The 15362-nt window shown below is 26.0% G+C and overlaps 1 protein-coding gene and 1 long non-coding RNA gene across 6 annotated transcripts in view; one reads left to right on the top strand and one right to left on the bottom strand.

Moving 5' to 3' along the window:
* The window catches only part of LOC122506987 (fasciclin-3), a 545181-nt gene that overhangs the window by 32869 nt on the left and 496950 nt on the right, over positions 1-15362 (bottom strand). The gene's annotated exons all lie outside the window — the stretch shown is intronic.
* The window catches only part of LOC122507053, a 41795-nt gene continuing 38770 nt past the window's right edge, over positions 12338-15362 (top strand). For both annotated transcript variants that reach the window (XR_006302079.1, XR_006302078.1), the window contains exons 1-3: positions 12338-12441; positions 13003-13146; positions 14536-14883. This is a non-coding gene — a long non-coding RNA (uncharacterized LOC122507053). The remainder of the gene's footprint in view (positions 12442-13002; positions 13147-14535; positions 14884-15362) is intronic.

Genomic DNA, 15362 nt, shown 5'->3' with positions numbered 1-15362 from the left:
TTAATTAATAGCTAATTAATGTCAGATATTACCACTGATGATATTTATTAGTTAATGGTATCTAATGGTAGTTATTATTTATAATATTTGTAGTTAATTGTAGTTCCAATTAATTCTATTAATAATTTAATGCAGTTCTAATTAATTCTATTGAGAATTAATTCCAGTTACAATTAATTTTATTGAGAATTAGTTGCAGTTCTAATTAATTCTATAGATAATTATTTGCAGTTACAATTAATTCTATATTGATAATAATTAATTCCAGTTACAATTATTTCTATTGATAATTAATTGTATTTTTAATTAATTCCATTGATAATTAATTGTACTTTCAATTAATTCTATTGATAATTAATAGAAACTTTTAATAATGTTTGTAAAATTATTAATATTGACTACCAGTAATGGTTGTTACAATTAATTATAGTTTTACTGACTGTTAATTTTTCTTCCCTCACTGCCCCCCCCCCCCCAATGGTAGTTTTCTTCAAATCATTTTTTTCCAAAAATTAAATGACATAAAATGTAGAAAAGAATTTGCATCTAATTCGCGTGAAATGAAATCCGGAAATAGAGTGACTTTTCTCATATACATATAAGACGGATAGAATTAAAAATGATGATGTAAAAGGGTTTTGTGTGCGGGGCACATTTTTTATTCCCCGGGTCCCAGGACAAATAACAGCGAGGTAACTATCCAGAACGTACATAAGAATGAAGAGAACAGAGCTGGAAGGATATGGCCAAGTTTTTTTTCCTTTCTTTTTTTGCAAAAAGAAAAAAAAAATGAGAAAAAAATATGGGGAATGAAATATTTGATGAGAGGTTTCGAGGGGCGTGAAGAGGAATAAAAAATAAGAGTTTGAAAGGAATTTTTCCATCTATTTTTTTTTGTTTGAGTTTTGAAATAATTATTTTTTGCTCTTTTTGGGAAAAGTGGTACTTTTTTTTTTTATTAATATTCTAGTTGGATAATTTACAATTATGTTTGGTTTTTTGAGTGAAACGTTTTTGCCCATGTATGAGCAATTGTTCACACAAATCATAACATCTGTTGCTGTGGTTTTACGCTCACATTAGAATGTGACGTTGTTCTGATAATGAATTAATGGGGAGGTTGAAAATTTTTAATTATAATAGTTATCATTTTGATGATTTATGGCTTAGGTATAAAATTATTTATTCCTTTTTCTCGTCATTTTTAAAATTTATTTTTTCTGATGTCGACTTTTTTTTATTTTTTGTTTTCTTTAGAAATTTCTTTCTCTCTACAATTTTTTTTATTTTGCATTTTTCTATTTTTTTTGTTTTAGTTTTTTAATAATAAATTAGTTTTATTTATTTTTTCTTAAAAAACACTTATTAGTTCGCAATTTTTTCCCTCTTTTTTCAGTATTCAATTTATTTTGTTTATTTCGATTATACTTATAATAATTTTTTTTTGTTTTTTATTTTATAATTATTATATTTATTTCAAAGATTAACGGTCAATGCAGCGTTTATTATTTATTGTATTTAATTAATAATAAATTCCGTGAATTAACTTTTATTAATATTTATCGCCAAAAACAAGTCATTAATTTGTTAAACAAGTAAATAAAAGTGATAAATAATTAAAATTTTTATTCGATTAAAAATTGTGACATGTTAATTATTTTCTCTCTTTTTTTTTGTTTTTGATTAAAAAAAAATGTCAAAACAATTTTTTTTCGAATTTCTTAGAAAATAATGTTTTTTTCTATAGTTAATAACAAAGTCAAGTCGCATTACAATTTAATCTAATAAAAAAGTTTTCCCTTCGTTGGAGAGTACACGACCTGCCCAGCCCAATTATTTTCTCATTACAACACTTTGGTGTGTAAACCTTCATTTCTAACTTTGTTGGTATTTGCAAATTTTTTTTCTTTCTCTCTCTCACTTCCGACAGAAACGAATGCAAAAGAGGATATGGAATATTTATAAGGTGGAGTTTCAATTTTTGAAAAAGGTCAACAAAGTTCTTCTCCTTCCTGTGAGTAAATAATAAAAACAAAAAAAAAACAGTTGTACACAAAGGAGAAAAAGAAAAACTGGAAACAATACTAGAAAAAAAATTACAAAATAATTATAATAATTATATAATAATAATAATAATAATAATAATAATAATAATTTTGCTTATAATTATTAATTATTATGAATATTTTATTGTATTAAAGAAAGAAAAGAATTTTAATGGTTTTTTTACGATTCTCATTGAATATAAATATAATAAATGCAAAAATGGCATTGTTTTAAATACAGTGTACTTATATTTATTTACTATGTGGAAATCTCTGAATCTTGGGAAAAGATTTTCCCTTTTCTGGCTAAAGAGGGTATTTAGAGGGAAATACCAAAAGTCGACGCTTAAGCACCAGAGGTTAAAATTCTATCGCAAAATCGTCCATTTGAGGCGACAGTATTTGCCTCTTAGTCGAAAATCGTTTCGGTAAGTTGGGCAAACGAGAGGATTCCCCAGGCGCGCAATAATCTCGGTTTTTGGTTGGATATCTACTATACTGAATTTCCCTGGAAATTTACAATTTTCCACTCCTAGCCCCGACTATATATATATTAATGCTTTCAATTGAATTTTTCCCTCGACAGTAATTTTTTATTTAACTAAAGAAAAATTTATACTTTTAGTGACAAAAAGTTACTGCTGTAACGGTAAAATTTATAATAAATTAGTTATTTCGATTATTATTATATTGCGAAATAAATAAATAAATAATATTATTAAGGGCCGTGGACAAATAATAATTATTTCGTATACTAATTATACAAAAGGGTTTGTCTCGTTTATTTTTGAAAAATAAATAATACTTTTATTTCTTTACAAGTATTATTAATATTATTATTAAATTATCTTTATTTTTATTGTTATTATTATTTCATATAAAAACTCATGCTTTTATATTTTGCTAATATTTTTCTCCTGTTTACTCTATAATCGTGAATTTTAAAAATTTTATATTTTTTACAAAATGAAATGATAAAAAAATGAATAAGTGCGCAACAGACAGTGAAAATAGAATGCACAAAGGAAAATATGATTTAAAATATTTGAACAATTTAATAAATTTGAAAAATAAGAAAATCCATGTCTCGTATTTTTTAATTTTTTCCAAGCATGAATATTACATTCCGTGAATTTTTTTTAACGGGAGTTTTTATGCAAGTTTAATTCCCTGATGCGGAAGTTTGCCATCTTTTTTTATTCTTTTTATTATAAGTATATATATATATAAAGAGAGACAGAGAGACATAACGTTACTCAAAATAATAAAGAAAATATATTTGTAAATTCATTCTGCATTAAATAATTATTATAAAGAATTTTTTTTTATGAATTTCAAATTGTTAGGAAGTTTTTAATAAAACGAGTTGGCAATTAGTATTAAATAAGGGAATTTTATATCTATTTTTTGTAATTTATTATTTACTATTCGTTTTCATTTTATTTTTTTTTATTATTTACTATTATTTATTTATTATATATTATTAATCTTCCGTTTATAAATAAATAATTTATTTAAAATTATAATATCAGTAGTACCTATGAGTTAATTTTTGTAAGACAATAATAACGAATGGACTTGATTCATTTGTAAGTAGTACAAATAATTTTATGTCAGACAGAAAATCGCTGTTTTGTTTTTTTAGTAGTATAAGTAAACGTGAATCGGACATTTCGATCAGATAAATTAAAATTTTTTGTAGTTTATGCTATTAAAATTATGAAAATTGTAATTAAAATTAAAATTAAAATTTTTCTTGCTGCATTTGAAATTGTTAAGAAATTTTTTTTTTTTTAAATTTGGTAATAATCGATTTAAGTAGAAAAGGGAAAATTTAGTCGGACAATAGAGCAAATAGGTAAAAACCTAAGTAGTATAAGTAAGAATGAGTGATTCAAGTAGTAAAAGTCAACTTTAGTCAGGCAAGGCACAAGAAAATTGAATCAGAAATTTAAATTCATTTTAAGGATTGTCACCGGCAATATAAGGAAATGAGAGAAAATTATAAAAATTTGACAGTTTAATCTTTATATTATTTTAGAAACATATGATTTTTTTTATAATTTTTTACCACGTAGTTTTTTCTTAAAAAAATAAAATAAATTTGCAATTTAACATAGGCTCTTATGGGAGCTCAGATAAATCTTAGAAAAAAGTGTGAAGGAAATGAGAGAAAAATCTGTGGATTTGTATATGGATAGACAATGTCAAAAAGTTTAAACTGGAAGATTTTAGAAAAAGTTTACCACAGATTTAATGAATAAATAATTATTAAAGTTTTAGTTTTCAGAACAGTAATAATTGTATAAGTATCAAACACAAAAACACATGAAAATGTGGCAACATCGCAACAACACACAACCTCAAAAAAATACAAATTTGATCTGTACATTTGAAATTAATAATATTCTTTAAACATAAGTTAATAACTTTCATATTTCTTTTGCATCATAATTATATTTTACATTTGTTTATTGTAATTTTCGTGTTCTCAACACTAAAAAATTTGAGGTTAACCTCTGACAATATACTATATTCCAGTCGTACCAACCATATGTCGACTATGTTGTGTAATGGTTTTTAGCACTTTTTCAAAAGATTAATTAAATACATTTTTTAATGTTTTAGTCTTGAAAAAATTTTATCATTAATTTTTACATCTTTTTTGAATGTTTTTTTCTTTAAATAAAATAAATATATAGGATTTTTGATTAAAATTATGAAACTGAAATTTTTTTTTGAGGTTGCAAACATGCAAGATTTTACATGGGAGTAATGGGAACAATCCCTTTGCCCCTCACCACAGCTGTGACAATCCTTAATAATAGCAAAAATAGAAAAATAATAAAAATAGAAATATTAAAAAAATAGTAATAAAAGTAGTAGTAATACTAGTAATAAAAAAAAGAAGTAGAAATAATAATATTTTTCATACAAAAAGTGCATAAGATGGTATTATATTTAGCTCGCATTATTCGCTCATTATAGAAACTAGTATTTCTCGTAAATTTCATGCTTAGCAGTGGTAAAATAAGTACTTCATTAGAATGAAGTTTCATGGGAAATTTCGAAATAACTAAATATGTTAGTTCAGTTGTTCAAGTATATATATACAATATATATATATATGTATGTATATATACTAAGAGTGCAACCCTGAACAGTGAATCAGGTTAGCGTGTAAACAGAGTGCGGGTGGGGGTTGAAAGAGAAGGAGGAGGAGGACACTGAAAGCACTGCAGATTTAGAGATGCCACTTTCAAAAGTCCCATTCCCCCATAGGAATGTCCAGTGGTTTTCACTGTGAGAAAGTTCCTTCGTATATATATATACATACTGACTCAGCGTTCCTGTGCAAGTCAATACCCAAATGCCTTTTGAACTTCACATATCCTCGACCCTCGTAAGCTACCTCTCTTATTGTCATATATCTATGTGTGTGTATACATATATCTTAGGTATTTTTCATTTTTCCCCGTTTGAAAATACGTCAAAGGATTGACAATTTTCCCTCTATTTTCATGCTCTATGGCATTTTATTCAGGTTTATTCTTTTTAATAAAAAGATCAGGATATAAAGAAAAAGAAAAGGGAAAATTTTGACTAAAACGAAAACTTAAAGTTCAAAATGCGAAACTAAATTTAAATTGGAACCAAGACTAAAGCTCAAATTAAGAAACTAAAATAAAAATTAAAACTAAAACGAAAATTGAAAGTAAAACAAAGAATTAAAATAAATAGAAATATAACAATAACAATAATAGGAATAGTGATAATAATAATAATAATATTAATATTAATAATAATAGTCGTTTATTTAATTTAGAGATGCGTGTAAAATTGAGTGTGATTGTAAAGAGGAAGAATTAAGAATATAATAAATTATATAAGTTGAAAAGAAATGAGAATCTTCTTTTCCTTTTGTTCGCGAAACATTATTATTGCTGTTTCTAGAGGAAACATCAAATTCGCAAACTATACACACTAATGTTTTATTTTCTCATATAAAGGAAATGAAGGGCTTGCTGTGGATTTTACTTTAACGAGTCTTACATCGACGCTCAGGCGCTCAACGCCCATTAAAGAGTATAACTTTTAGTATTACTGCAGTGTAGAAGGCGCTTCGTAATTATTACACGGATTAATAATGAAAAAGCTCTCCTCAATTAAAAAAAATCCCTTATTTCTCCTTAAGATAAAGAAAGATAAGAAGAAAAGAAAACTATTTTCTTTACTGCCACCTAATTTGTTATTAACAAGGTACTAAATATTCTTTCAGAAATTAGAATTTTTTTTCATTTTATTTTTTACTCTCATTTTTTAAAGTTAAATTTTATTCAGAACTTATTTTTAAATATTACTTTAGAATTTATTTAGAAAAAAATTAACTAAATTATTAAATAAATAAAAATAATTTATGTTTATAAATAAAAAATAATTTATATTTATAAATAAAAAATAATTTATATTTATAAATAAAAAATAATTTATATTTATAAATTATTTCAATAAGGTTTTTATTTTTTTAATTATTACCTCGACGGTAAGTGCAATTATAATTAGTTTTCAAACACGGTTAAAAAAACATGTTTTTACAATTTGATAAATTCAGAACTATAAATTGTAAAGAATCGCATTTGAAAATACGAAAAAAGTAAACATAATAAATTGTTGTAAAAAAATTATTTTTCATTATACTACAGAAATGCTTTGTCTAACTGTACAGTGGATCGTTCTATTTGAATTGACCGGCACTCGTTCCTAGCAAGAATAAAATGTACCACACGGCAAACTAGAGAACAAATCGAGCGCTAAAAAACTGGTCATTCTTCATAATAGTAGATTTTCTCTACATTTTCCACTTCATTTTTTTTTTTTTTTTTGTAGAAATTCTCTTCTCATTTTTTCCCTCCACATTCATTTGCTGTTGGTAAAAAAAATTATTTCCAACAAATCCAACGAATAGCGGGGAAAGTAAAAATTAAAATTGTTTAAAAAAAATTACTCATTGCGAAAGGCAAACGATTTTAATTGAAGTGAAGAAAAATGGAAATGCAAAAGTTTTGTGAACATGTATATATATATACATTATACCATTACGATTGTGCTCGCAGTGATTTCCAATTTTCTCGGGTGGTTGAGTTTCTAATATTACGGAATTGCAAAACTGCTGTGGTCAGCAACGAAACGCTCGAGTCGAAAGCAAGTTATTACTAATCCGAATAAGCAGTGCATCATTCCGTAGATGATTTAATGCCTATTTACTAATTCTTCACGAGTGCTTATTTTAAATTCAGCACGACGTGTTGAATATAAAAAGGTTTAATCTTTATTTATTTACGTAAAACTAACATTTTTTTTGTCTACTAAGAAATATATTTTCCTGTATTTTCTTCAATTTAATTTAGTTTTCGAATTTCGGGAATATGAAATTTATCTATTCTAATTTCTGAAAAATAGAGTACTAAAATAGAAGAAAAATAAAAAATATGAAAACATAAATAATAAAAAAATATGAATAATAAAAAAAATAATTAATAAGAAAATGTAAACAATACTGAAAATAACATGGGTGATAATAATGTAAAGCATTTACTGTCAAGTGTCGTAATTAGTCATTACCTTTACATAATTATGTTCAGAGGCGGTTTAAAATTACTCTCAAGTGCACTTACCGTCGTCAGAAGTAGAACTGGATGCACTTACCGGTGACAGTAAGTGCTGTATGTGTTTTTTACCGTCAGTAGTAATTATTAACTCGATTGCACTTACTGTTGACAGGTACGGTAAACAGTACCCGACGGTAGAATAATTTGAACATCACTTACCGTCTAGAGTCAAAATTGGTAAGTGCACTCGAGTTAATAGCAATTTTACAACGGTAAGTGGAATCGAGTTAATACTCGATTCCACTTACCGTTGTCTTCTAGTGTCAATAAAAATTGCCAATTTTGACTCTTCACGGTAAGTGATGTTTAAATTATTTCTACCGGCAGTTATTGTTAACCGTAGTTGTCAACAGTAAGTGCAATCGAGTTAAATGGTAAATGACACATACATCACTTACTGTCACCGGTAAGTGCATTCAGTGCTACTTCTGACGACGGTAAGTGCACCTGAGAGTAATTACAGACTATGGTTAGTGCCTCCTAGAATAATTACTGTCGACGGTAGATGCAAATGTCATTTGTGGCACTGGACGGTAAGTGCTTTCGTCAGTTTTTACCAATCGTAAGAGTAATTATTTTTGTAAAAATTATTTAGGTAAAATTGTTAGTAGCTTTTAAGTAATTATAAATAGGCCCGAATAAACAGTGAAGTGACACTTAATGCACACGGTAAGTGCAGTCAGTAGTACTTTTTACGACTACACTTTATTTTTTCAAAAACTGTTTAAGTAAAATTGTAACTAATTGTAAGTAAAATCAAGTAAAAAGTTACTGTCGGAAAGTGCAGTAAATTACACTTACTGTCGACGGTAAGTGCAATCACTAACGACGGTATTCGATCTCCCAACCAATTGACCTCGATCGTTATTCAAACATGGTAATAAGAAAAATGCAAATTCAGAAATTAATCCCCGCTTTTCGATATTAGGAAAAACTTTTAACCAATCACTTTTTCCCCTCTTGTGTTCTTGAAAGAATGTTGTTTCTATGGTAAACAGTTTGACGTTGAAAACTGACAGATTTCAAGAAATCCGAAAAGGAAATATTTTTTCGTGTCCGACCCTTGGTGGGAATGCAAATTGGTATTGAAATAAAGGAGATTTCAATGGAAATTCAAGACGATTCGAATGGTAATTCTACATCATCAAGAAGTTTTGACTTTGGGGTGGGGGAAGTTTGCAATTTCCCGAAGAGAATCGTGAATGTTCTTAAGGGAATGACACCTACTTTTTTTCTTTCCGCTTTTTTTTTCTAAAGTGAGTGAATCAGGTCCTTGGTCGAAATAATCTATAGACATAGTCGACATCCGGAAACTCAAGTTGAAATTGTGCGCAAGAGATCTCGACGGTAGGAGAGAGAAACAGAGAGGAAGAGAGAGAGAGAGAGAGAGAGTTTCGATGAAACTTTCCCCAGTGGCGACAAAAAGTTTATTGCGAGTAAACAGCATGACGCAAAGTTAGCAGTTTTAGCCACGTTGAGGTGCTCTATCAGAGAGCTCGAAACTCCTTACTCGGTTGCCAATTTCGTCCCCGACAGCCGCAAATCTCCACAGAGATTAAGGCCGGTTTACACGGCGCTAAATCAACTTGTTCTTATAGAGAGTGAGTAAGAGAAGTCGCTTTCCTAAAACCTTTTGCTCCTTTTGGCGTGTGACCTAGGAAAGGCCACATTTCCTCTCCTCTCCTCTCTTCATGGGTAAATGATTCTTCCTTGCGCGCACATACACACACCAACATACCTTTCCTTCAATTTTCTCATCTCTCAGATAAAATGTGTCCTTCACTTCGGTTCCACCCTCGATCCATAACTGATTTACTCACTATGAATAAACCTTGCAATTGAATTATGTAAACTGAATTTCGTATTAAACAACTATTGTCTTTCAGAAGGTACATGGTAATCTAAACTTGAAACTTTCGCAAATTCCTATCGTCAAGAGGTCTCACGGCTGTGGCCACATCGTCTTAAATTATTTGCTTTAGCTTATACCAACTTCGATAATGGAGTGCCTTAGTAAATAATTCAATCTTTCCTATATCCATATAAAAAGTTGTTAGCGTTGGGGAAAAAATTACTTTTCTGCAGAAAAGAAAAAGAGTTTAATTCACTTTCGTTTTTATTATTAAGAAGAAAATTAAATTTGTTTACTTTTTTGGCAAATTCGTTTACAGTTTTAGTATTAAGGGGAGAATTCGATTACATTTTTAATTATATCAAGAAAATAATTTAAATATTCCATAAAATTATTTTTATAGTAATTCAGGGTTGCCACAGGTCAGGGAAATCAGGAAAAAGTCAGGAATTTTTATTAAGAGTACTGGAAAAAATTAAATGATTAGAATTTATAAGAAAATTCTGAATTTTTGTGTCTTTTTGTTTATTTCATAAGCTATGAAATTATCACGAATTTTAAAAAAACCTTTAACTTGTTCTATTTTTGTCAATAATTTATTTTAAATAACTTAATTTTATTGAAGAACTGCCATAAAGTTATTACTTACAAATCATTTAATGAAATATTTTTTTTAAAAAATGTTAATATCAATTCTGTTGAAAAAACATGAAATCAGGTACAATTTTAAAAATTTTAACGCAATTCTTTGGAAAGAATTCAACTATCTTAATAAATATCAAAATTCTTTCAAGAAATTTAATTATTTTCAAAAATTAAAAAAAAATTCTCGTCAACATTTCAATTATAATTATATCTTTATATATAGCAAAATTCTTCGTAAAAATTCAATTATTTTCAAAAAATCTAAAAATTTCACAAGAATTCAATTATTTAAAATAGAATTTACATATTTTTTCTCGAAAAAATCAATGTTTTAAAATTTGGCATTAAATTCTTTGCAGTAATTCAATTATTTTCATTAATTTTAAAATTCCTTTCAGGGATTTATTTATTTTCTTAAATAATAAAATCATTCAGAGGAATTTAATTATTTTCATAAATAACAATATTCATCACCAGAATTTAATTATTTTTAAAATAATAAAATTTTCTTTAATAATTGTATTTAAAAATTAATTTCAGTTAAAGTTTTAGAAATAATTGAATTTTGCAAAGATTTAAAATTAAAATCTTTGAAAATCTGAATTTTTCATACTTTTAATTAAAATGTTCATGGAACTGATTTTTTTCAAAAAACTTAATAGAAATTTTTTAAAATTATTTCAAGTTGAAATTAAATTCTAAATAAATAAATTTGAAAATTCTCAAATGAACATTATTAAAAATTATTAAAAATAATTGATTTAATGAAGAATTTTATTTAAAAATTGTAGAAAATAATAATTGAATTGTACGTTTTAAAGAAAAGGTTGCTTTCAAAAAGTTTTTCAGGAAAAAAAATTACATTTTCCGCAAGTTTATTGCTTTATTTGATACTTTTCCCCCTCTATCGTTTGAGTATACTTGGGCAATATAATAAAGTTTGCGAAAACCAAAGAATGAGGAAGCATTCAAGTGAAAATAAAATATATTGATTGTAACGTCAGCAACAATGATATCAAGACAATTTTGCGTTTTATTCACAAAAAGTTTTTGATGGAAATTTTGTAATCAACGATCATTATTATTTAGAGCGTGAAATTGATTTCAGTGAAATTATAATATTTGTGCAACACCTGTAAGGAAAGTAATACTTTGCATGCCTGTAAAGTAGGCGCAAAACAGTACTTTGCTGCACTAGTGCGGCAAAGAGCTTACTTTTCTGCACTAGTGCGGCAAAGTGCTTATTTTGCTGCACTAGTGCGGCAAAGTGCTTACTTTGCTGCACTAGTGCGACAAAGTTCTAAAACTTTTGGTTTTTTTTTTGGTGATATACATAGGTATTTGTTTTCTATTTGTATATAATACCTGTTTTTTACAGTAATATACGCGTAAAAAACCACGAATATTACGTGCGGGAACATACGTTCCAAACCCTGCTAAACAGTACGTATGTTGGCGTCAACTAGCGTTTCCAAACAGCTTTTTTTATCAAAACCAAAAGGTGTTGCACAAAGTACTGTGTGCAACACGTACGAAAGAAGATTTTCCAACTTCGTGCAAATTGCTGCCCTCGCTTCGCTCGGGACAGCAAACTTTGCACTCGTTGGAAAACAGCTTCTTTCTGTACTTGTTGCACAATATACTATTTCATCAATGCGAGAAATTTTCAGGTTTATTTATCATCTTTTATCTATTATTTTACTATATTTGTAATAAATATAATAATATTATAATTAATATTAATAAAATAATAAATGTTAATGATAATATACAAAAATGAATTAATAATAAAATTAAGAGAAATTAGAAAAAATAATTAATTTAATTTAAATATAATAATAAATAAAATAATAGTACATAATTGAGGTGGAGCCAAACGACATGCGCAGTAGTGTAGTATAAACACGTTGGAAATTTTCAGAAAAATTTCTATTAAAACGTGTTGAGACTTGCATTATTGTAATATAATAAACCAAGTAATAAAAGAGAAGAAAGCAATAAAATATTTTGGCCCAAGGAAATAATAAACCATAATAATCCCATTATGTAAACAAGATTTTATGATCAAATATTCATTCAAAAATTCTTTTCTTGTCTAGTTAACCCAAAATTTTATTTGCAGTGTCGCAGTCTATAGAGAGCCTTTGGAAAGGAAACAGTACTTGATAGAAATATTCGATTTCAAGACAATGAAGAAAAAGGAAATTGATGAAACACAAGAATTAAAGGAGTAAGTCAAAAAAATATCAATACAATATTATTAATTATTGTTTCCATTAATAGAAAAAATAAATTATTGTTACAAGTTGAAAATTGAAAAAATAATCAGTAAAAATATTAAATACTTTTTTATTTATTTTATTTAGTAATTAGTAATTTAAATATTTTTCTTTTTAAAATTTTAGTGGAAAATTTCAGAAATTATATTGTTTTCAAATATTTATCGACACGACTCGGAAATAATTCTGAAGGAGGGAGAAAAGTCAATTTCGTATTGTAAACAATAAAGTTAATGACCTTCAAGATTATTAGAGAGTTTGTTTCGAAATTGTTTTCTTCAGCTAGAAATTTAAACTTCATTCGATTGTTGGAAAAAAAAATTAATATTTTATGAAAAATAATGAAAAGTTTTTTTTAAAAAATAAATATTCAATTTAGATAAAAACAGGTAATAATGAATAATTATAAATAATATATTCTATCTGTTAGTGAAAATAAAAAAAAAATTGTAAAAGTTACGATTAAATATTCATTCAAAAATTATTTTCTTAACTCAGAATTTTTTTTGCAGTGGCACACCACACAACAGTCTTTGGAGAGACATTGAAAAGGGGTATTTGACAGGCCGCCGGAGAATGTTTCAAATTTGCCAGAAATATTCGATTTCAAGACAATGAGGAAAGAGAAAACCGATGAAATACAAGAATTATAGGAGGTAATTGAAAAAAATATCAATACTAAAAATAAAAAAATAATAAAATACTAAAATATCATTATTAATTATTGCTTTTAATACTAAAAAAAATTTTATTTTTAATAAATTAATAATTAAATAAAATTAATAATAATGACTAATTATAAATATAATTTTCTTATTGAAAACAAAAAAAATTGATAAAAGTAAATATAAACAAGAGTGAAAAAAATATAAATAAATAAAATAAATTATTGTTACCAGTTAAAAATAGAAAAATATTAATATAAGAAAATATTGAATATTTTTTTAATGATTTTGTTTAGTAATTTAAATATTTTCTTTCAAAAATTTTAGTGGAAAATGTTAAAAATTATATTTTTGAATATTTATCGACGACTCGGCAATAATTCTGAAGGAGAGAGAAAATTCAATCCTGTATTGTAATCAATAAAGTTAAATGACCTTCAGAATTGTTAGAGAATTTATTTCGAAATTATTTTCTAGATTAGAAATTTAAATTTAATATTATTAGAGAAATATAATAAAAAAATATTTCATGATAAAGAAATATTTATTTTAGAAAAAAAATCCGTAAAAAATAAATAAATACCTACCGAAAATTTTGTAAAATAAAAATAAATAAAAAATAGAAAACTTGTAATAATTAAAAGTTAAAAAAGTGAGAATTACCTAGAATTTTTAAAATAAAATTATTAACTAGTGAATAAAAATAGAATTCAGTAGAAATTTTTACTAATTTTTTCTTAAAAATCTTTTAATAACTATTTAAATTTTTTTTATTAAATTTTTGTTCGAGAAAATTAATAGAAATTTCGGAAATAATTAATTTCAATACTTATTCTTCTTTTAAATAATTCAGAATTACTGGGAAAAGTTAATCCCCTACTGTAAACAAAGAAGATAACGTTGCTCGGCAGTGTTGAGGGATTTTGTTTTCTTTTCGTCCTTGACTGTATTTTCTTCATCCACAATAAAAGTACGAAATAAAATATTGAAAATTAATTTATAATTAATTAAAAATGAAATATAATTTTTATATATACTTAATTAAATAAAATAATTATTATTGATAATTAAATAATTGATTAAAAAGTAAATAATTAATTAATAATTTATTGATTTAATCAAATTATTTTCAATAAAAAAAAATAGATACAATTAATTTTAAATACGAATAATTTTACTAAATTAATTTAATTTAATAACATTCTTTCGATAAATCTAATAAAAATACGATTAGTTTTAATGAATTATTACTTTGTAACAGCATACAAAAAATTGTGTAAATAAAAAAACTATTTTTCATAGAGAAAAAATCTGATTAGAAATTACTTTGATAAATTTATACCTTTTTCTTGTCTAATTAATTAAAAAAATTTTTTGCAGAGTCATACATTTTTTCTCATATTTTTCCTGGACATTCATCGATGAGAATCAACGATTAAATCAACGATATCGATCATCGACGACAGTCATCAAACTTGGAAATGGAAATCCTTTCAAAACCTTATTTAGTGCTTAGCTATTACTGTTTATTAGGATATTTTTCAATGAATTTATATTCTGAAATATTTATCCAGGGATTTTTAAACAAAAAAAATGTGATTATATTAGCTAGGAAATTAGAAATGCTAATCAGTATTTTAAAGCAGAATGGAGAAATTTTAAATGGACAAGAGGATTCAACATCTGGCTGTCAACTTGAAGGCAACAGTTTTTCATCAAAGATACGGGGTAAGTCAAGAAAATACCAATATTTTGTTTTTCTTTACTGAATTTTACACCCTGAAATTTTTTTTAATGATTTTGAATTAAAGAGAAAAGTTAATCTCTTATTCTAAACAAAAGAAAGTAAAGAAACTTTCGGCCATTTTAATATGCAAATCTCGTATAATACACTACTGCGCAGGTTTAACTGATTTTATGCACTACTGCACATATTTCCTCAAAGCTCCCTGTTTATTATCATTCTCATAATAAAAATAATAAATAAATTTATATATTTTTATTATTTATAAAATTTATAAATTTTTATTATTATTATAATTATAATAATAAAAATAAAAATCGTAATAATTAATATATTTTTATTATTATTAGAGGTGTGCAAAAAGCTCGAATAGCCGAGCCGAGCCGGGCCGCAATTTTTTCGAGCCGAGCCGAGCCGAGCCCGAGCCGGGCTCGATGTATCGGGTACCCGAAATTTTCGAGTA

Source organism: Leptopilina heterotoma, unplaced genomic scaffold (assembly GCF_015476425.1).
Source record: "Leptopilina heterotoma isolate Lh14 unplaced genomic scaffold, ASM1547642v1 Lhet_114, whole genome shotgun sequence".
Classification (NCBI taxonomy): Eukaryota; Metazoa; Arthropoda; class Insecta; order Hymenoptera; family Figitidae; genus Leptopilina; species Leptopilina heterotoma.
The sequence above is the reverse complement of the archived record's forward strand: the minus strand, read 5'-3'. Positions and strand labels throughout refer to the sequence as shown.